Raw genomic sequence first — 23,969 nt, 5'->3', positions numbered from 1 at the left:
TATTCATTTTAAAGATATTAAAAACTAAAGCATATTCTTAACTACTGACCAACTGGGCAAATAGTTAAGACTGCAATGAATAGCTTGAAATTAAAAAAATGTAGTATAATTTCATTAGCTCTGATATGTATTTTACTCAAGGTCATGAATCAGAACTTTTGAAACTATTAAAATTGAAGGATATCAAGAAATATAATTGATGTGTTTCTATACATATTAATAAGGTCATTTTTCCATGTCAAATTCTTCTGAGTCTTAAACTATGTTATAGTTTGAAGTTAGGCTTTTTTGGAAGGCATTGTCATATATTACTAATGGGAATGCATAAATTATACAATAAAAATTGGCTTAGTAAGCCTAATTAATAGAGCAACTTCAGGTAATTCAATCAAGTAAAACTTGTCTGAGACTTTCTTTTACTATATGAGCAATAGGAATAGGTTTTAGAGTATAAGTGTCTTTAAGAACATGTATAAGAGAAAAAGAGGAAGAGTAAACATTAAAAGGACAGTGATTGTTAAATATTTGCAGAAGTTTTTCTGGTAGTTAATGTATAAGTACTAAGTGAATATACAGAAGCCACAGCTCTAATAGTTTCTCCAATGTTTTAGCATCTTTTTCTAGCCCAGGACTGAGTTGAGTTCTTTTTAGGAGAAAAGTGTTGATGCCATCTGCAGCACACCTATAGATCATAGGCAAGAACAAGAAGTAGATTGCATGCTCAGTTATCAGGTATACGATACATCTGAGTTAGTTCCTGGCATGTAAATGATCAGCTCCCTCTTTCCCTTTCCTTTTCCTTTTCCTTTTCCTCTTCCTTCCTTCCTTCCTTCCTTCTCTCCCTCCTGCCCTTCCTTCCTTCCTTCCTTCCTTCTTTGTTTTCCTTTCATGTTTTGACTTTACTATCAAGTTCTAGCCAGTATGCAGACTATTTTTTTTAAGTTCTGAAAATATTCTTGCAAATTTCTAAATGAGAAACAAGAAAATTTTATTTATTTTTTTCAGCTTTCCTGAGGAATAATTGACAAGTAAATATTGTATATATTTAAGTTGTGAGATGTGATGTATTGATACATGTATACATTGTGAAGTAATCACCACAATCAATTAACATACCTACTACCTCACATAGTTACCTTTTTCTGTGGTGAGAACATTTAAGATCTATTCTCTCAGCAGATTTCAAGTACACAACACAGCACTGTTAACAACAGTTCCATGCTGTACATTAGATTTACATGTAAGGCAAAATGAACTCCAAGTTAAAAAATAAACAGAAAATAAAAAATAGATCTCCAGAGCTTTTCTCTCCTGAATAACTGAAACTTTCTACCATTTGACCAACATCACTCCATTCCTCCCAATCCCTGTTCCCTGGCAACCACTATTCTACTCTCTACTTCTATGAACTTGATTTTTTTTTTAGATAATTATTACATTGAATCTGTAGACAGCTTTGAGTAGAATGGACATTTTAACAATATTAACTTTCCAATCCATGAATGTGGGATATCTTTCCATTTATCTGTGTTTTATAGTTTTCAGTATATAGATCTTTTTACCTCTTTGGTTAAATTTATTTCTAAATTTTTTATGTTATTATAAAATGAATTGATTTCTTAATCTTTTTTTTAACTTTTATTTTAAGTTGAGGGGTACATGTGCAGGTTTGCTATATAGGTAAACTTGTGTCATTGGGGTTTATTGTACAAATTATTTCATCACCCAGGTATTAAGCCTAGTACACATTAGTAATTTTTGCTGATCCCCTCCCTCCTCCTACACCACACCCTCCAGTAGGTCCCAGTGTGTGTTGTTCCCCTCTAGGTGTCCATGTGTTCCCATAATTTAGCTCCCACTTCTAAGTGAGAACATATGGTATTTAGTTTTCTGTTCCTGTGCTAGTTTGCTAAGGATAATGGCCTCCAGCTCCACCTGTGTCCTTGCAAAGTACGTGATCTCATTCCTTTTTATGGCTGCATAGTATTCCATGGTGTATATGTACCACATTGGGTAAATAATAAAATTAAGGCAGAATCAAAAAGTTGTTCAAAACTAATAAGAACAAAGATACAACATACCAGAATCTCTGGGACACAGCTAAGGCAGTATTAAGAGGGAAATTTATAAGATTAAATTCCCATATCAAAAAGTTAGAAAGCTCTCAAGTTAACAACCTAACATCACAACTGAAAGAACTAGAGAACTAAGAGCAAACAAATCCCAAGCTAGTAGAACACAAGAAATAACCAAAATCGGAGCTGAACTGAAGGAGATTGAGACACACACACACACACACACACACACACACACACACACACCATTCAAAAGGTCAACAAATCCAGGAGCTGGGTTTTTTTTGAAAAAAAAAATAAGCTGCTTGTTAGACTAATAAAGAAGAAAAGAGAGAAGATTCAAATAAACGCAAAGGGGATCAGAAACAACAAAGGGGACATTACCACTGACCCTATAGAAATATAAACAACCACCAGAGAATATTATAAACAACCACCAGAGAATATTATAAACACCTCTATGCACATAAACTAGAAAATCTAGAAGAAATGGATAATTTCCTGGACACACATACACTCTAAGACTGAGCCAGGAAGAATTTGAATCCCTGAACAGACCAATAATAAGCTCTGAAATTGAGTCAGTATTAAATAGCCTACCAACCGAAAAAAGCCAGGGCCAGATGGATTCACAGATGAATTCTGCCAGATGTATGAAGAAGAGCTGGCAATATTCCTGCTGAAACTATTCCAAAAAAATTGAGGAGGAGGGACTCCTCCCTAACTCATTCTATGACCCAGTATCATTGTGATACCAAAACCTTGCATAAATACAACAAAAAAGAAAACTTCAGGCCAATATCCTTGATGAACATTGATGCAAAAATCCTCAACAAAATACTGGCAAACCAAATCCAGCAGCACATCAAAAAGCTTATCCACCACGATCAAATAGGCTTTATCCCTGGGAGGCAAGGTTAGTTCAACATAACTAAATCAATAAATGTGATACATCACCTAAACAGAACTGAAGACACAAACCACATGATTATCTCAATAGATGCAGAAAAGACTTTCAGTAAAATTCAGCACCCCTTCATGTTAAAAAAAAACTCGATAAATTAGGTATTGAAGGAATATACTTCAATATAATAAGAGCCATCTATGGCAAACCCACATTCAGCATCATACTGAATGGGCAAAAACTGGAAGTATTCCCCCTGAAAACTGGCACAAGACAAGGATGCCCTCTCTCACTAATCCTATTCAACATAGCATTGGAAGTCCTGGCTAGGGCAATCAGGCAAGGGAAAGAAGTAAACGGCATCCAAATAGGAAGAGAAGAATTCAAACTATCCCTGTTTGCAGATGACATGATCCAATATCTAGAAAACCCCATAGTCTCAGCCCAAAAGCTTCTTAAGCTGATAAGCAACTTCAGCAAGGTCTCGGGATACAAAATCAATGTGCAAAAATCACTAGCATTCCTATACACCAACAGTCAAGCTGAGAGCCAAATCAGGAATGTAATCTCATTCCCAATTGCCACAAAAAGAATAAAATACTAGGAATACAGATAAGTAGGGAGGTTAAAGATCCCTACAAGGAGAACCACAAAACACTGCTCAAGGAAATCAGAGGTGACACAAACAGATAGAAAAACATTTTGTGCTCATGTATAAGAAGAAACAATATTGTAAAAATGGCCATACTGCCCAAAGCAATTTAGAAATTCAATAGTATTCCTGTTAAACTACCATTGACATTCTTCACAGAACTAGGAAAAAAAACCCTATTTTTAAAATTCATAAGGAACAACAACAACAAAAAGCCCAAATAGACAAGGCAATCCTAAGCAAAAAGAACAAAGCTGGAGGCATCATGCTACCTGACTTAATTTCTTTTCTGGATAGTTTGTTGTTAGTGTATTGAAATGCAACTGATTTTTGTCTGTTGACTTTTTTATTCTAAAACTTCACTAAATTAGGTTTTAACAGATTTGTTGGTATAGTCTTTAGGGTGTTCTTTATATAAGATAATGCCATCTGTGAGTAGAGACAATTTAACTTCTTCCCTTCAAATGTAGATGCTTTTTATTTCTTTTCCTTGCCTAATATTTTCAGCTAAGATTTCCAGTACTATGTTGAATACCAAGTGGTGAGAATGGGCATCCTGGTCTTAGAGAAAAAGTTTTCAGCATTTCGCCATTGAGTATGATTTCAACTGTGGATATGTCATATATGGCCTTTTTAATGTTGAAATACATTTTTTCTTTCTCTAATTTGTTGAGTTTTTATTATGAAAGAGTTGTGAATTGTGTCAAATGCCTTTTATGCAAATATTAAGATGATCGTATGATTTTTATCCTTCATTCTGTTAATGAAGTGTATCACAATTTTTGATTTGTGTATGTTGAGCCATCCTTTCCTCCCAAGTGTAAATCTCACTTTCCTATGATGAATGATCCTCTTAATGTGCTGTTCCATTCAGTTTGCTAGTATTTTGGTGAGGATTTTTGCATCTATGTTTATTGGGGATATTGGCTTATAATCTTTTTCTTGTAATGTCCTTGCCTGGCTTTGGTATCAGGATAGTGCTGACCTTGTAAAATGAGTTTGTAAGTGTTTTCTCTTTAATTTTTTGGAAGAGTTTGAGAAGAATTTGTATTAATTTTTTTCAGAGGTTTGGTAGAATTCACCAGAGAAGCCATTAGTGTCTGCATTTTTCTTTGATGAGAGATTTGTGATTACTGCTTCAACTTTATTTCTTCTGATTAGTTATTATTCTGTTTTAATTTTCTTCTTCTTTATGATTCAGTCTTAGTAGGTCTGTCTTTCTAGAAACTTATCCATTTCTTCTCGGTTATGCAATTTGTTGGTGAATTATTATACAAATAGTATCCTGTAATTCTTTATATTCCTGTGATATCAGTGGTTATGCTTCTTTTTTCATTTATGATTTTATTTAAGTCATCTCTTTTTTTCTTAGATAATCTAGTTAAAGTTTTGTCAATGTTGTTTATCTTCTTAAAAAAACAACTCCTATTTTTATTGATCTTATCTATTGTTCTCTAGTCTTTATTTTATCTCTGTTCTAATATAGTTTGATTTTTTCTGTTAATGTTTGGCTTAATTTTGTTTTGGTGTTTTCTTCTAGTTCCTTAAGGTGTAAAGTTAGGTTGCCTATATGAGATCTTTTCTTAATATAGGTGTTCATTGCTATAAAATTACCTCTTAGAACTGGTTTTGCTATATCCCATAAGATTTGATATGTTGTGTTTCATTTTTGTCTCAAGGTATTTTTCTCTTTTGCTTTCTTCTCTGATTTATTGGATATTCAGGAGTATGTTGTTTAATTCCAACATTTTTTTAAAATTTTCTAATTTTCTTCCTATTATTGTTTTCTAATTTCATACCATTCTGTTCATGAAAGATCCTAGACATGATTTCAACCTTCTTAAATTTGGTAAATCTTGTTTTGTGGCCTAATCTATGATCCTGGATAACATTCTATGTGTGCTAGAGAAGAACGTGTATTCCGCTGTGGTTGAATGGAATGGTTTATATACGTCCGTTAGGTTCATTTGGTCTATAATGTTGTTCAAGTCCAATGTTTACTTATTGATTTTTCTACCTGGATGATCTGTTTATTGTTGAAAGTGGGTTATTAAAGTCTTCTACTATTATTGTATTGCTGTTTACTTCTCCCTTCAGTTATATCAATTTTTGCTTTATATACTTAGGTGCTTCAATAGATATTGTATATCTATTAGCAAATGATGATGGCCATATTAATTTTAATAGTCTTGTCTTTTAACTTTTATATTAAAGTCAAACATGATCTACACACCACCATCACAGTATTAGAATATTCTGAATTTGATTATGTTCTTATTTACTGTGAGTTTAATATTTTCATGTCATTAGTTTCCTTTTGTTTCAACTTGAAGAAGTCACTTTAGCATTTTTGTAAGGCAACTATAGTGATTAACTCCCTCAGTCTTTGTTTGGGAAAGTATCTCTCATTTTTGAGGAAACCTTTGCTAGGTACAGTATTCTCAGTTGACAGTTTTGGATTTTTTTTTTTTTTTTTTTTTTTTTTTTTTTTTTTTTTACCAGTACCTGACTATATCATCCCGTCATCTTCTGGCATCAAGATTTCTGCTGAGAAATCTTCTGATAGTCTTATTGTGGTGTCCTTGTATGTTATAGGTTGCTTTTCTATTGCTAATTTATAATCCTCTGTTTGTCTTTGACTTTTGAGAATTTGACTGTAATATGTCTCAGTGACGATCTCTTTATGTTTGATCTATTTGGGGTATTTTACATTTTATGAATGTAGATATTCATCTCCTTCTCCATATTTAGAGTTTTCTGTCATTATTTCTTTTAAGAATCCCTCTGCCTATTTCTTTTTTTTAGTTTGTTTCTTCTTGGACTTAAATAATACATAATTGGTTCACTTGATGGTCTCCCATAGCCCTGCAGGCTTTCTTCCCTCTTTTTCTTTATTTCTTTTTATTTTTGTTTCTCCAATTAGGTCATTTCAAATGACCTGTCTTTGAGTTTGCTAATTCTTTCTTCTGCTTTATCAAGTCTCCTACTGAAGCTCTTTAAAGAATTTTAAATCTTATCTATTGTGTTCTTCAGCTCAGAATTTTTGATTGGTTCTTTTATATGGTTTCTGTCTCTTTGTTGAACTTTTAATTTTGTTTTTTATTGTTCTCCTGATTTTTATTTCAGGTAGTGGTGTTCTTTTGTAGCTTATTGAACTTCTTCAAAATGATTACAGATGGTTCTTAACTTATGATGGGGTTATGTCCTGATAAAACTATCATAAGTCAAAACTGCATTTAATATCTCAATCAATTGTAAAGTAAAAAAGTCATAAGTCAACCATCATAAGTCAGAGACTGTTTGTATTTTTAATTTTTGCCACACAGTTCATGGATTTTCATTTCTTTAGGGTAGGCTATGGATGCTTTATTTTTTTTTTCTTTGTTGGTGTCATGGTTCAATGATTATAAGCAATCCTTTTGGTCTCCCCTTGGCATCTGACCATTTGAAGAATTAGGGTCCTCCTCTACTCTTTACATATTGTGTTTGGCAAAGAAAGCACTTCACCAGTCAGCCTTTCCAAAGAGTCTAGGTAGATAGACTGAAGTATCTGCAGATAACCTTGCTGCTGGAGTCCTTAGGTGGCTGGCCTGGTGCCTAGGTCAGCAAGCACGTGGGCCTGGAGCCTTGGTTCACTGGAGTAGGCCTAGAACTAGGGTCATTGTGGGTGGTCCTGGAGCCTGTGAGTCTGTGGGTCTGTGGATGCCAGCCTGACACCAGGGTCTACTGAGATGGACCTGGAAACTGAGTATATAGCATCTCAACTGATGTTATCTGGGCCTTGAGTCTGAGTCAGTGGGGGCCGGGCTGGTCCTGGGCCAGGCCTGCTGCCTTGATCCATGGGAAAGACTTGATCATGAGTCTGTGGAACTAGTCAGGCACTGCAGTCTACTGTGGTAGAGCTGGCACCTGAATACAGAGGGATGTGTCTGATGTCTGTGATTATGTGTGTGGACCTGGGTCCAAGATCCATGAGTACCAGCCTCAAGCCTGAATTCATGGATGCCAGCCTGGTGCTCAGAGCCACAGAGGCTGGCCTGGCACTGGATTGGTCCTGGATCCTGGGGCTATAGGAGCCAGCCTAGAGCCTGGAGCCACTGAGTCTGGTGTTGCACTGGAGTGGGCCTAGAGCCTGGGTTCATGGTGCCAGCCTAGAACCTGGGTCTTCAGGAGCCAGCTTGACACTAAGGTGAGTCTGGAGCCTGAGTCTGGGGAGTGAGCTTGAGTTCTGGGTCTGTGGGCACTGACCTGGGATCTGAATCCATGGAGGATATCCTACACATGGATCCTAAATCCACATGTGCCAGCCTGGAGACTGGGACTGCCCAGGCCAGCTTGAAACTAGGGCAGGCCTACTGCTTGGGTCTGCAGGGCCTAGCCTGGCACCAGGGTTAACTGGAGAAGGCCTGATACTGGGGTTCACTATGAAGTCATTGCTTGATCCATTCTTCTCCCCACATGCTAAGGGTATGGTTCTCCATGTTGTGCTGCATGGTTTTCGGGGAAGGTTGATGCAGGTAATATAAAACTGTCCTCCTTACCATCTGCTGTGCATCTTTTCTTATTCTTGTGCTTCGCTCAAGTGCTGTAATCTTTCACCTGCATTCCTTAGAGCATGAGAAGGTATTTTCTGGTGTGGATGGTTGTTCAAATGGATATTTTTGTGAAGGGAAACTCCTATTCCACCATGTTGCTGATGATACCCCTCTTCTTATTTATTTATTTTTAAATCATGCAGCTTAAAATACTGAACGTCTGGATACCTCCCCAAATCAACATAGGTCATGTTCAGTAAATTTAAGCATGCTTGTGTTAGACAGCAGCTTACATTTAGAATTTTTTAAATTGAAGACATAATTTTAAAATACTTTGCTTTAAATACATTGAAACTTTTTGAAACATTTTCAAAGATATTACACCAACATTTATTTAAACAGAATCTATAAAAATCATATGCATTTTAAAATTTGTTTGGTTTATAATAGAAGTACAAGCTCAAAAAGTCGCATTCCCAGGGTCCAATATCTGGCTTGGTGACTTGCTTATTGTGTGGCTTTGGACAATTGGCTTACCTCTGTGCATGTTCTCTTATCTGTAGGATGGGGGTAATTGTAGCTACATAATGGAGTTTAAGTAAGGAGGGGTTGACATAGGTCAAGCTCATGAAACAGTAGCTGGCACACAGTAAGTGTTCCAAGAATGTTGGCTCATACTACTAGCTTTTTTTTTTTTTTTTTTTTGAGACGGATTCTCACTCTATTGCCCAGGCTGGAGTGCAGTGGTGTGATCTCGGCTCACTGCAGCTTCCACCTCCCTGGTTCAAGCAATTCTCCTGCCTCAGCCCCCTGAGTAGCTGGGATTACAGGCACACACCACCATGCTCAGGTGATTTTTTTGCATTTTTATTAGAGATGGGGTTTCACCATGTTGGTCAGGCTGGTCTTGAACTGCTAACCTTGTGATCTGCCCAGCTTGGCCTCCCAAAGTACTGGGATTACAGGCATGAGCCACCGCGCCCAGCCCATACTACTAGTTTTAACTCAAGTTTGTCAAACCATTGAAAGGGGGAGTTTATTAAATAATTTGAAAAATTAATAGTCTAATAAGAGTGGTGCAGTTACAATTCAGTGTCCATTCTCAGGAGATGCTAAGTAGCACTGGTCATAGACTCTTGCCTGAAAAAGTTGCCCCTAAAAACCACACAATCAAAACAGCCAACAAGCAACAACAACAAAAACAAAACAAAAATGCACCCCCAACTGCAAACAAACAAAAAACAAAAAACAAAAAACTATTCCACAGGCAGCCTGATATGGAGTAATAGTGCAAAACAGGAGAAAATAAAATCCAAAACACAGAAAGCCTTCCTTTTTAATTCACTCATTTGAATATTTAAAGCAAGTTAGATTTGAGTGACTGCAAAAAAAAAAATACAGTGAAGAAAATCAAGACAGCCCAATAGTCGCAAATTATTATAAAAAAGTAAAGTCAGTGAAATGTTGTAAAACTTCCGATGTAAAATATTAAGTGGTCATGATATAGTAACACTAATATGTAGCAAGAACTATAATGATAGAATAGAAAGAAACAAATAGAAAAGTGAGAGCTTTATTAAAGTGTTATATTTAAGACTGTCAATCTTAAGGACAGACATTGCTAACTGGTGTATTTAGCTAAATGTGATTCATATCAGTCAAAAAGACTGATGTCTCTTGGTTTATCCTGTTTGATGACAGGCTAATATTTTCTTTCAAAAGTGAAATATATGTATAGTTAACAACATTTTAAGTTGATTCTTAAAACTAAATTGGAAATAGTACAGACCTATCTTTGAATAGAAAAGACCATCCTTATTGGGCTCATGTCAGCTATCACTGGCAGATTGAGAGTTCCAGTTGTCAGAGGTCTAAGGAATTATGATTCCCTCCAAAACAGCTCCATCACTGCTCCCTGTTCCTCGTCCTTCATACCCTCGTGGTCTGGTCATAATTGCTGTGGAGGTTAACCAGGAGTTAAAAAGCATTACAACCCCTGCTAGTGTAGAATTAACTATCATAAATTAAATGTTTCTAAAATATTATTGTGGCTAGTATGGGATAATTTCGTCAAAGATTCCTTTTACCATTAAATATTTGCTGAAATTTTCCAAAACAATAGTGTATCCAAAGTAGTGCTACCTTCTAAGATCTTTAGGAAAGGAAGGGAATCTAACACTAATGTAATATCTTACTCCATTTGATCCTTACCGCAATTCTGTAGGCGAAGTAATCTTGCTTTATTTGTGGATGAAGACAATGAAACTCAGAGAGACATTTGTCCAAATTTGCCAAGTTTGCAGGTGGTGGTTCTTGAACCTGGAGTTCTCTGGCTTAAGGTCTTTCCACTACTTGATGAAATTAGGGAAAAAAAAAAGAAAATTTAACATAAAACCACTTAACACGAAGTTAATTCTTCAGTGCTCATATCAATGACTATATAGTTAGTGATAGGTGAATTAATACATCTCTGGTAAGGATTAAATAATAAAATATTGGGGTCAATATTATTATTTCTATACCTAACATGACAGAGGTTGAAGGAAGGAACACTAGTGGTCAATATGCCAGGGTCCACACTGTAAATCAGCCAGCTACTGTCTCTGAGGAAGTGGTCAAATTATTTAACCCGTTGGAGCCTCCATGTTATATAAAAGCAGCCCACAGGATGGTCATGAAGATTAAATAAAACAATGTGATAGGGAATGTTGAACATATATCAGCTCAATAAATCATTGCTGATTTTGAAACAATAGTATTAAGTAGCATAATTTTTTTTCATTTTTAGTTTGCTGAAGACTTCCACTGCTCTTCTACAGGCAGTCTGTATTTTACAAAATCCAAATACTATATTATAAAAAATATATAAATTCAGACTAAATGGGAGTTCTGCATAAATGAAAGTCATGAGAATTCCTGAAACTTGTTTTTTTAAAGGATATCAACATATATTTTATTCAGACATCTAGTTATTAGCTCTTTGAACTGCAACTAGAGTGGACTCAATACATTTATAAAGGAGAAATCTTGAAGTCAGGAATCACCAGAGAATAAGCAGACATTTTTTTACATTTCAAATTGAAACATCCAGAAATATTCTCTTTAATATAGGTTTCTTATGTTCGAAGCTCAGGTATTAAAGATGGAAACTATGTTGAGTTTTAATGACATCTTTTTGTATTCATCATCTTAGAGATGTTGTCTCTGGAGGATACTGCTAAAAGGATTGGCAAAATAAATTTATCAGTCTAGTCTCACATTGTCTTTCCTTCAGAGAGTGTTTGCTGAGGCATCAGACTAGCAAATATATCTTTGTCAACATCTGCTCTCATTTTCCAAATTGACAGCATTCGGAAGCAGAAGTTGGGATTAAATGTTATTCTTAAACCTTGGATCAAGCTATAAAACCACATTCCGTCTGCTACAGAAAAGCCTTCCTGAAAACATCTCAAAACATTGTTGGCCTGCGCCAAACATGTCCTACAAAGGATGTAAGTTTGTTTTCCAATTTTCCAGGCTTGCCAATGTTTTCCAAGTTTATCAAATGTTGAAGCAAATGGATGTTTTTCTGCAAATGCACTATTTCAGGCAGGTCCAAGCAGGGGGAGTCACTAATGAGTGTCATGGGATAAGGAATTTATTATCACAATTATATCTTACACAACTGTGGAAGGGGACATGAAAATGAAGCCCAACTATTATCATAGTTGGATTGTCAGAAAAGCAATCTAGGAAACCAAGCAGATCCAGCTACCAGGTGGGTCTGCCAAGGAAAGCTTGTAGAGACGTCTGTAGGAAACTGTTGCTTCTGATACGTTATTACCTTTGTGGCTCCACAGTGAAGGACTTTTTGGTGGGCCTAGCCACTGTTGGATAACAGAAAGATGCTGGATGCATAGTGGAGAAGAGTTAGGACAGGCTAGGACCCACCGGGTGTCTCTGCATCTGTCCATCACAGCATCTGACTGTGACAACCCTCAGAGACTAATTGCTACTCAACTACTCCACTTTCACCTCCCAAATCTCACATATGCCGCTCTTATTGTCAACTTATAATAATTTGAAGGGGAGGAGATTTCGAGAAACATGATTTCCAGCTTAACCAGATATACAGTGCTCCATCCTACAGGCTATTGATGCCTGTTCCATGGATGGCCTTGGTGAGGATGCTTCAGCGTCCCTTTGAAGCTATTTAACTTTATTGTCAGAATAGTGCAACAGAAACATGCTCAGAATCATTGCTTTTCTTGATACTTAGATGTTTTCTCTTCTTCATTAAATCTCTCTGGTGGCTCTGTTTCTATCCTCATTATTAAAGCCAAAGTTCTTACAATGACCCACAAAGTTTGAAGGTTGGACTCTTTATTTGGTCTCTGGTCTTGTCTCCCAAACTTTTCTCTCTCCTTCCCTCAGCTCCAGCCACACTGGCCTTCTCATTGTTCCTTGAAAATGTCAGACATGCTCTGCTGTAGTGCCTGTGCACTTGCTGTTCCTGGAATGCCTTTCTCCAAAATAGCCACATGACTCATTCCATCACCTTTTTCTGGTCTTTCTTCAAATGTCAACTTCTCAGAAAAGCCTTTCATGAAAATTTTATTTAAAACTGTGCCCCTTACTTCCTCTTCACCCTTCCTGTTTTATTTTTTCCATTGTCCTTTTCATTATCTACCTACAATATATTACATATGTATTTTGTGTGCTGTCTTTTCTCGCATACTAGAACATAAGTTCAGCAAGCAGAGAGAATTTCATCTGTTTTGTTTACTGCCATGTATGGCATATGAGGGTGGACAAAAGCCAGTAGCAATGTTACAAGTATGTGTTGAATGTATTTAATAAAATAGAGTTACAAAATCATTTGATCTATTTACAAGAATTATGCATGGGTTTTGTGTCATGAATGCAAGGTCTAATTTTAAATGCCATATTTCAAAATTAATAACACTAGAAAAACGTAAATTCCAGTCAGTTTTTCATTGTGATTTTCATCTCACCAGTGAGGAGACCTGCAATGTGAAGAAATATTCATTGAATTTATCCAGCTTCATAATTTCTTTTGTGCAGGGTACTGAAATAGTCAGTCACTAAAGCAAATTTTCTCAGACATTTTAAGCAATGTGTTCTCTGCTTGAAGGCTTGAATTAATCATTTTCTAACTGACCCCCTGAAACATTAAGGATTGAGCTTAGTGACTTGAGGGAAAGACTTTTTAAAACCAAGTATCTAGATTTATTTGCTAATTTCTTACATGTCAATATGTAGACACTAATCTTTAAGGACCCCATGCTCAAAAAAGTATAATATATGTAATGAAATCCAAAAACACCTTTACTTACTTACCACAACACTGCTGTCTCCCCTGTTACTACTTTCATTTTTTTTCCACTTTCAATCTAATTTTTACCTTCCTCATTCTCTTCCACTAGGTGTATTTGTTTTCATTCTCTTAGATTATCAGAATATGCATAAATAAAGTTGAAAGCCAATAAACATAGGGATTTGGTTAATAAACATAGGGATTTAATAAACATGTAAATGAATGTTAATAAACAACCTGAAGAATTCAGTCTCTGGCCTTATTGCTTACTGCAGCCTGACATTGTGAATTCTTTTTATTTCTCTTAGTTTCATCTGTTAAACTAAAAAAAAATAATAATAATAATAGATGCTATCAAATGAGGCTTTTATGGGGATGAGATGAGCTAATACATACAAAACATTTAGCACAATGCTGAAGACAAAACGCAAACTGAATTCATGTTATTATCAATATCATTATTTATAGGTGTGAATATACACCTGGTATATAATACTTCAAACCTCTGGTTTTCAGTTTCCTCAGAAATATAATTAAAAATTAAACTAGAGTATCTTTAATCTCCATTTCAGCTATAAAATTCTGATTCTATACAATATAGATTGGATATGTAAATGGCCATATTTGGATATATACAATAGGATATAATCTCTAGTGAATTATCTCTTAAATTAAACAATGATGGCGATTTAACGTTATATCATTTTACCAGTTTATTACAGTCTTTTTATGTGACAGCTGTTCCAACCTTAAAAGGGATCAAATCATATTCTAAACAGTACACTTTTCGAATTGAGTAATTTTTGTTTAGAAACCAGTCAAAATAATGTCTACTGCAAGAAATCTCATACTTATAAGTACATTCTATCCTAAAAGTTGTTGAGTCAATTGTTTGGAACTCTAACACATTTTACACGTAACTAACTTTACATAAGGTTAGACATGGGGGCTATGTGTCTCCATGCTTGAGAAAAAATTAGTTCAATTAGGAAAATATAAGAGGGTAAATAAAAACGATTTTGCAGAGTCTAAAAGTTGTGTTTGGACATTGTCACAAAACTTAGGGCACTGGGTTGTTATCTTTAATAATATTTTCTGCCCCTACCCTTAGAACTCAAGGTTTCTGTTTCTAGATATTGATTGTACAACTACCCTAGCACTGGCTGGTGCGCTGTTATTCAGTGCATCACTTTTTGTAGTGGTAGTAAATGATTAGGAAAAAATCCCTACAAATGCTTCAGTAGAGAATGTGTTGCATAAATGACACAATCATGCAGTAAAATACAATGCAGCCCTTAAAAAAGAATGAGATATACTTTTGTGTACTTACCTGAAAACATCACTAAGACATATCATCGTGGAAATGAAAGGAGATGCAGAAAGCTTTGAGTAATAGGCTACAGTTTTTTTGTGGAGGAAAATAACATCTTTATGCATGTATCTGTGGATTACTACTGACTATTGTTACCTTTAAGGAAAGGAATTACTTTTCTGGCAACAAGGAAGAGAGACAAGAAGAATTTTGTTCTTCTTTATCAAATTCATAATTCATAAGCGAATGATTTAACTTTGTATTTTCCACCTCCTTGAATCCATTTGCACCACTAGCATTCTTGCTATACCAATTGATCATGCATTAGAAAGTTTTTGTTAAAACTCAATTGCAACAGAGTAAAGGAGAAAACACACATGTACCTTGAGGAAGTGGAGGCAATTGAGAGGGGGAAAAGTAAGAGGATTTAAAAGGATGTCTGAACACATGCAAGAGAGAGATTAATTAAAGCGAGATAATTACTGTGTCCAGTGGTTATGTACAATGACACGGAGTTGAGCAAAATTATTCTGAGAGGGAAGAGACCATGAGGGAGCGTGGTTGGCTCAGACAGTGTACTACCACCAGGTGACGTTATCAACCCAAGACAGTTTGGATGCTGTTATAAGTGGGGTACCAAAAGGAGGATAAAAATGAAATGGCTTTTGAATTAAAAAGTGGAAAGAAGTGTGTGAGCAACTATTCAGAAGTTATAACAAGAAGTACATATAACAACTTAGCTCTTACAGGATAGGAAAAACTATAATATTGTGTGCACGCGTATAAAAAGATGTATATAAATTTTTAAGGGCTGGACATGGTGGCTCACGCCTGTAATTCCAGCACTTTGGGAGGCTGAGGCAGGTGGATCATGAGGTCAAGAGATCGAGACCATCCTGGCCAACATGGTGAAACCCCGTCTCTACTAAAAATACAAAAATTAGCTGGGCTTGGTGGCACACGCCTGTAGTCACAGCTACTCAGGAGGCTGAGGTGAGAGAATCACTTGAACCCGGGAGGTGGGGGTTGCAGTGAGCCGAGATTACGCCACTGCACTCCAGCCTGGGCAACAGAGCAAGACTCTGTCTCAAAAACAAGCAAACAAACCAAAAAAAAAAAAAACCAAAAAAATTAAGACTGGCTTAAATGCTGTTGTTTTTCTTAAGGTGAAAGCTCTCCTACAACTTTTGGAAAAAATATTTTTTGCCATAATTTTTGCCAACAAAACAAAACAAATTAAACTGAATATTATAACAGTTGATAAGTAATTAAAATTACAATAAAGTTTTTTTTGGATTTCACTATAATTGCGTTTGAATGACCTAGGCAGATGAACCCCTCAGAAAGACAAAGAAAAAAAAAGAATTGGTTCCTCTCCACTAAAGGGTGTAGACTCAATGGGTCAATAATTGGCCAAGTAGTAAATGCGTACAACTCAATGAATAAATTTACTGTAAGTAGACACAGGTCAGTTCTATTTCAGAATATCATGCTATTCAGTGATGTCTGATAGCATGTACATTAGTTTAAAATGAAAATATCTAAAATATCAGTTTCATAATGAGGTAAATGTGAATCACACCCATTTATTCTCTATCAACTCTTTTTGTGTGATTTAATAATTGTAAAAAGTGTTAAAATCATGATAAAATATACCTTTTGATATTTATTGCATATAGTGAAGAACCTTGTAAGATTATATATTCAAGAACATTCAATGCTTATCTACCATGTGCCAGGTTCTGTGCAGGCACTGATAATAAGATCAGGAAAAATATACGTAGTTCTGCCCCTCATAGTGTACAGTAATGAGAAAATAAAGGATTTGAATTTAGACTTGTCTGGTAACCCAAGACGCTGTTTATAGATTGAATTACTTGACAGTTTAATGAGTTTCTCTAATTCTCCATTTATTCAAAATATATTTATGGAGAATCTCCCATCTGCCTACTACAATTTAAGACAGTGGACAAACAGAAATGAATAAAACAGGTAAAAATCCTTGACCTTAAGAGACTTACATATCAATTTCTTTATCAGATAAATAATATAATATCATCTTCATTGTAACAAAGATTAAATGAAAAAATATACATATAGAGCACTGAGATTAGTTCTAGAAAATAAATTGACTTCCAATAAAGAGAAATTCCCATTTTTCTTTGATTTATGGCTCTTTAGACAATTTTTTCTACAAAGCCTCATTTTGTTAGAAAGAAGGATCTCTGTTTTTCCCATCTTTGTATTCAAGATAGGAACTTAAAGTTTATTGAATTGCTATTATTTGGAGAATCATTCATTTACCACACACATGCCAAAAATTGTCACCATATTGGACACAGTTAGCCTTTTTAAAAAAACAAATGATAATAACCAGTCTTATAAATTATATAAAATCTGCTTCAACTTATTACATTCAATGTGATAATGCAATTACTGTTAGTTCAATTTATATCAATAGTTTACCTTGTTTCACACAAGGGACCAAATAAAGTATATAGTATTCTCTTTCTTATGGCATAGTCAGAGTCATGTATTTTAAGCTTGATTGAAATCTGGGCCCTGTTACTTGCCATAAGGCTGTTGGTAAGTGCTTCACTTTGCTGAGTCTTTCTGTTTTCTTCTTTGTATAATGAGGATGATGAAAATCTCAAAAGGTTGTTAGGAGAATAAAATGAGATACTGTAATACAGTGAGGATATGTAAAGCACTTAGCATAGTGCTTGGCTTATATAGGAGATGCTCAACATATATTAGTCTCCTCAACTTCAATATTTACTCTTACACTTTTACTACCATAAGTAGAAAGTACAGTCAGCACTCTGTATCAGTGGGTTCTGCATCCATGGATTCAACCAACTGCAGATAAAAAATATTGACAATAAAAAGAATGGTTGTGTCTGTACTAAACATGTACAGACTTTTTGCTCTTGTCATCATTCCCTAAGCAATACCATATAACAATTATTGATATGGCATTTACATTGTATTCAGTATTATAAGTAATGTAGAGATGATGTGAAGTAAACAGCAGGATATGCCTAGGTCATGTGTAAATATTTTGTCATTTAATAAAGAACTTGAGCATGCTTGGATTTTGGTTATCTGTGGGGGTTCCTGGAACCAATCTTCCATGGATACCGAGTGATGTCTGTACTATACTGGTGGTACTTGTTAAACAGCAGAATAATCCTAGGGATTCCAGGAAACCCTTTAGGAATTTTGGAACACTTCTCTCAGAGTTTCTATTGATGTTAAATCACAGCCTTTATGTACTAGTCAAAGATGGTGAGTAGGAACTGAACTCCAAGTACCAACTCTAGTAACAGAGAATTGAGAACAGGGAAAGAGTGAAGAAGAACTAAAAGTTGTTAGAGGGCTTATATATGAAACTTCTTATCGTCTAAGAACACTGGTCTCATGACCAATCTCTACCCAAGCCAGAAAGTTACTTCATGTTCATCTTCTCTACATTACTCCAGTTAAAGCTCCATGGGGAATGAGAAGCAGAAATATACCTAATATTTCAGGTAAAAATGAGTGGGAGAAGAGCAGATATTATAAAGATATGAGAGGAAATCCCATTGCCTTTTAAGATTATGGAATGCAGTACAGTCAGGTCCCCTGGAAGGGAAATTAGGAATCATAAAGTCCTAGACTGAGCTACTGTCTCTTTTAGAGACTACATGGTCTGAAGCTCTTTCCTCTCTTCCCTCTCCCAATGCATCTCCTTAATAGCTCCTCTTTCTCCTTTCTCTCCTTCTCTTTCTTTCTCTTGTCCTCTCCTTTCCCTTCCTTTCTCCAATGCATCTTTCTCCTCTCTTTTTGTCTGTCTCCACCACCATTTTTTGACTTATATTTGGCCCAAAATACAGTCTTCAAATCAATATGTCTTTTCAGCTGAATACCCAAAAGATAACCAATTCAGTCTTGCACTATTTTAACTACACTTATCAGAGAGAAACTGATTTGGCCCAGATCGTTTGTATTGGCCAATGATTGGCCTCCCTGGACTTGAAGATGAGCACTTGGGGTTGCGTACATGTAATACTTACATGAAGCCTCCCATCCAGAGGCTACATGTAGGTAGAGAAGGTTCACTAGGAAGGGATCATTTATATTCCTAGCACCACACAATGGATGTGGAATGTAGTATGTACTTGATAAATACCTGCTAAATAAATGAGAGAACAGTATATTCATAGCTTATTTTTGTAAATGTGTACTTTTTTCATACTTTACTAGCTTTACTAATAATTGACAGCCAATATGTGTGGACTGCTTATGAGCCAGATGTTGTTTGATGCACAGTCCATGTATTCACTCTGTAATCCTCACAATATTCCTATGGGAAAATCAGGCATAGATTGCTTAAGTAACTTGCCCAAGTTTACATAGCTAGTAAAGAGCAGAGCCAAGGCATGTGCCTAGGCACTTTAACACTGGCATCCACACTGTTGATCTGTATGCTGAATCCACTTTCAACATGCATTTTATTCTACACAGTATAAAGCAAGTCTATATTCACTTATGCCACTATGGATATTTTAGCATTTTATAGTAGTTATTATTAAAAACAAGAGAATGAAATTGTATAGCAGCAACTTAATGGACATCAAGGAGGTCAAAGAGTTTTCTGGTACACAATGCAAATGAATGCCTAAAAAGTATAATCATCTTGGTCCTAAAAATCTGTTAGTTTTTTCCCTTTTCTTTGCATTCTCTGGTTATATAGCTCTACATTCTTTCCTTTTATAATCAGTTTTTTACTTTGATTATTCATTTTATCCATATCCATTTGACTTTTAAATGTGATGGCTACTCTTTTAAAAGCATCATTTACACTCAATTTCTATTCCGTAGCCCCAAACCACAACTCATCAATGCCTCCTCAAAGGGTAACTTGTGAGTAGAAAGAGAAGCATGGTAGACAATAAGAGAAAGTATTTTGTGCAACAAAGAACAAGTCACGATGGCAGTGTAATTTCTAAAATTCAAATACATTATGTATAATACAAAGATAATGAAATGAAAAGTACAATATAGTTCAAATTAAAACTAGACTCACTGTTAAAGAAACACAGACTAACACAATCAGATAATTTTCTTTTACTAAACTAGTTCATTTTTTTGAAAAGATAATATTCCCTGATATAGAGAAGGCATGCAGTAGGAGAGTAGTATATTTCTAGCAAACAATATGGTTATATGTATTAAGAGCTTTCAAATGTTCATTCACTCCTCTTTCAAAAATTATATTCAAAAAAATTATTTCAAGGGTCACATAAATTTGTGTACAATGCTGCTCATCACTGTTTTATTTATACAAACTAACACCTTGTAATTTAAATGATCCATGAGAGAATATTAAGTTACAGATTGTACATATAAAATATTGTGCTACTGTTAAAGTGTCTATAGAAAATAAATATCATTATTAATTGCCCTTGAAGTGATGCCTATAAAATTATTCCAGGAAACAAGTGTGGATGCATACACATTCGTAAACAAAGGAGACTCGAAAGACACCAAAATATTTATAATCATTATTTCAGTGGGGTAGAATTATACACTAGTTTTCTTTTTTATAAATTTTGATATTCAGAATTTTCTGTGATAAAAAGTTTGTTTTGAGGGCAATATTCTTCCACTGAATTTATAGTTAAAGAAGTTTATTTACTGATGACTTCTTACCACACACAAGCCCAGAGCAGCCACATGCCAGTTCATCTTGGGAACAGACTTGCTCTTGGTACATTTGGCCCAAAATCTTATGGCTCTAAGTTAGAAGAAACCTACAGTTACCCACCCTCCACACAGGATAAGAGTTGTAAAATACGATCAAATACTACCATTCTGATAATCCCACTCCCAGAATGAAATTCTTTGCATAAGCAACACAGAAATGAATGTTTCTATCCAATTCCTTCTTTCTCTCCCTTCCCTGTTGAGGATATAAGATCTCTCCACTTCTGACCCATATTTTGCTAATCATTATAAAAGCAAGTAATAAAATCAATGAGGTAAAGAAAATAAAAAGTTTAAATAATACAAGTTTAAATGACTCAAGTTTAAAATAAGCTTAAAGTGAAAATAGACGTAAGAATATATTTTAAATAATAATTTATAATAAGGACATTGACATAAGTGTAGAAAGTTTCTTTTCCTGATCTGAAAGGCTTTATATGAATTTTCATAGATTTGTATTTCATGGTATATCCCTTGAACTTACTCTCCCAAAAAAGAAATCACTAATCCATGACACTGGAGCTCTGAAGTTCGATTAAAATAGCACCTCAAATTATTTTCTTTAACAAACAATGATTTTATTACCAGAAAAAAAATCATAAAATACTAAGTATGAGTGTTGAAAATAAATTGTCACAATTGGTGAAAGCAGTGATAAAAATATTTTTTGTGTTTGTAATTTTAAGAGAAAGACAATCCCGTTTATCATATCATTTTATTTTTATTTTAAACAATGGATAATAATAAGGTTGTAAACATTTATGAAATACTGATCTTCCTCAGAAAAGGTTTATCCTAAGTACTGTTTTTTGATAACACTGCTTATGATAAGCTAAAGTTTGATGCCAGCTACAAAATGACGGGCTATTTCATAGGTTTTAAAAATGTTGAGTTTTACACTTTTTTTCTTTTGTTTTTGCTTTTGTAGGTTTTTGTTTTTGTTTCTTGATGTGCTTTTTGTTTCATTTTGTGAGTCATAAGTTAACACTATTTTTATTTGCTCTTCTTTCGTTGTCATTTGCTGACACATTTATTTCAAGTTGGCAAGACATAACTTTTCTGTGTTTTGTTTTTTTAGACAGTCTCACTCTGTTGCCAAGGAGGCTGGAGTGCAGCGGCGTGATCTCGGCTCACTGCAACCTCCACCTCCTGGGTTCGAGCGATTCTCATGCCTCAGCCTCCCAAGTAGTTAGGACTGCAGGTGCATGCCACCATGCCAAGCTAATTTTTGTATTTTTAGTAGAGACAGGGTTTCACCATATTGGCCAGGCTGGTCTCTAACTCTTGGCCTCAAGTTATCAGCCTGCCTTGGCCTCCCAAAGTGCTGAGATTACAGGCATGAACTACTATGCCCGGCCTCTATTCCTTTGATATTGGAGGACAGATTATGTCTATCATTTGACAGTTACAAATTATCTTGTTTAAGGAAATACAGCCATGTTTTGCTCTAGGAAGAATTCTGACATGGTATAAAAATTAAACAACTACCGTTCTACAAAATGTGTTTAAAGATCACTGTCATGATTGAGGTGAACTTATCATTTGAGGTGAAACTTTGCAATAATTGGGTACTTGGAAAAAGATGGGTGCAAAGCTTCAAGGAGAGAGATTAGGTTAGCCATGTGTAGGATTTTTCCTTTTTATGGAAAAAGTGGAAACTAGACCTTTTTGTTTTTCTTCTCTGAGTTATATATGTCTATTTCCTCCGCTGTGTAAGATTCTCAAACACAGGGATGATATCGTATTCACATTGGTACACATTAAATGAATGTTTAATGCATTGCATTTGTTGAAGTGGGAGAAAGAAAGAGGGAGCAAAATGCTAGAGATGTAAAAGCTAGTTATATTTACTTGAACTGTATTCCTAATTGGCTTCTAGTATTGATTCTGTGTGTTCAAATGGGGCTTTCAGTATCTTAAGTTTAAAATAGATTGATGTGTTTCCAAATATATCTGAGCTGGCTGATCTGGTGGTCACTTGACTTTAACACTTGTGGCCAACGGAAAAAGGGAGAAAAAGGAAGAGATTCAATAAATACTCCAACAGGAGAAAATGTACAATACTGAATTAATTGGAGCAAAAAGAAATGTTTGACTTACAGAGTTATTGTCATGGGGATTGAATGTGATAATATATGTTGTCTTTTTTAGAGATCATTTGGATACAAGAACCTGAAAACTGTTTACTAATACAAATAAATAGGGATATATTTTAGAGGGTACAGGAAAATTCCTTAATGAATAATCAAAAATAAAAAAGTATAGCTTAACTCATAAAAAATTAAAAAGCCTACATTACTCTTTTTATCTCTTTCTCTCTCCCTGGGCCCTCATGGTCTGTCCTCAACTCATTTCTCTAAATGTCTGTGCCATTCTTTATGATATTTTTGGCCTAGGATAACAGAAAATCTAACTACAAGAGGGTTATACAACATGAGATTCATCATCTTATATAACAAAATGTTTGGAGGTAGAACTGATTCAGCAGTGGTAATTCAACAGATCAACTATGGCATGATGGATCCAGGTTCTTCTTATCTTTATACTTTTCTGCCTTAGCCCGTAGGCTTACCTGTTAAGCTGGTGACTTCAATCACCCTCAGATAAATACCTCACTCTCATGCGTCAGTTGCCTTGAGAAAGAAAAAGGGATTGTGTTCTTTCACGCACATTTCTTTTTAAGAGCAAATACTATCCATTAGGTGTACTCTGGCAATAATTTTATTTGTGAACTACATAGTATTATAACAATAATTTAAAGCTATTTCTAAAGATTTCAAATGGAGATAGTCTAAAGATATAAAAATATGAGATCAGATAAAAGGCTAGGAAAAAATCCAACTTTCACTCTGAGACTATTAATAGATCAAAAAGTTATAGCCAGTCACATGTAAATTGTTTAAATTTGTAGAAATTTTATTCATTTGGAATACTTTTCATATTAAAGTTTATTATAATAGCTGTTATAGTAATTCTAAATTAAATAAATAACATACCAAAAAATCTAGTAGAGGCAATAAAAATGTATAAAAATAAGAATGATGCAAATCCAAATGTAAACTTCAGAGAAAGGGGCAACCAGGTCTACCTTAACATGGAGGGAGGAAACTGAGGAAAGTTTCGTGGCTAAAGTGATATTTGACATCTAGAAGTTGGGATAGAGGAAACCTACACAAAGGAGGGAAACAGAGTAAATATAGACTCACAAAAGCCAAGTTGCAAATACATGAATAATATTATGGAATCATGAGAAATTTCATTTCATAAGAGCAATGAAAATAACAATAACATGTAGAGTGGATTTTGATCATGAAGTGCCCTGAGAGTCAAGCTAAGAAGTTTTAGTTTTGCATTTAGAAGCCGGAAACCATAAAATATTTCAAGGAGCCAGTAATGTGCTTCAGAAAAAGGAAATGGTCTGCAGAA

At 35.0% G+C, this 23,969-nt stretch overlaps 1 protein-coding gene and 1 long non-coding RNA gene across 12 annotated transcripts in view; one reads left to right on the top strand and one right to left on the bottom strand.

Annotated features, from left to right (window-relative positions):
- KCNH7 (potassium voltage-gated channel subfamily H member 7) overlaps positions 1-23,969 on the top strand; it is a 476,848-nt gene that overhangs the window by 43,396 nt on the left and 409,483 nt on the right. The window lies entirely within an intron of this gene.
- Positions 1-23,969, bottom strand: part of LOC101144043 (uncharacterized) — a 29,076-nt gene that overhangs the window by 2,905 nt on the left and 2,202 nt on the right. For 3 of the 8 annotated variants that reach the window (XR_174014.4, XR_008677337.2, XR_010129598.1), the window contains 3 exons: positions 23,116-23,176; positions 10,378-10,517; positions 9,956-10,123 (listed from right to left, as the gene is read on the bottom strand). This is a non-coding gene — a long non-coding RNA (uncharacterized lncRNA). Of the gene's footprint in view, positions 1-9,725; positions 10,124-10,377; positions 10,518-20,489; positions 20,575-23,115; positions 23,177-23,969 lie in introns of those variants that run through there. The other 5 variants (XR_008677335.2, XR_008677338.2, XR_002004981.4 and 2 more) reach the window with 5 other exon arrangements.

This window comes from Gorilla gorilla, chromosome 11, assembly GCF_029281585.2.
Source record: "Gorilla gorilla gorilla isolate KB3781 chromosome 11, NHGRI_mGorGor1-v2.1_pri, whole genome shotgun sequence".
In the NCBI taxonomy this organism is placed as follows: Eukaryota; Metazoa; Chordata; class Mammalia; order Primates; family Hominidae; genus Gorilla; species Gorilla gorilla.
This window is presented reverse-complemented; position numbering and strand designations above follow the sequence as displayed.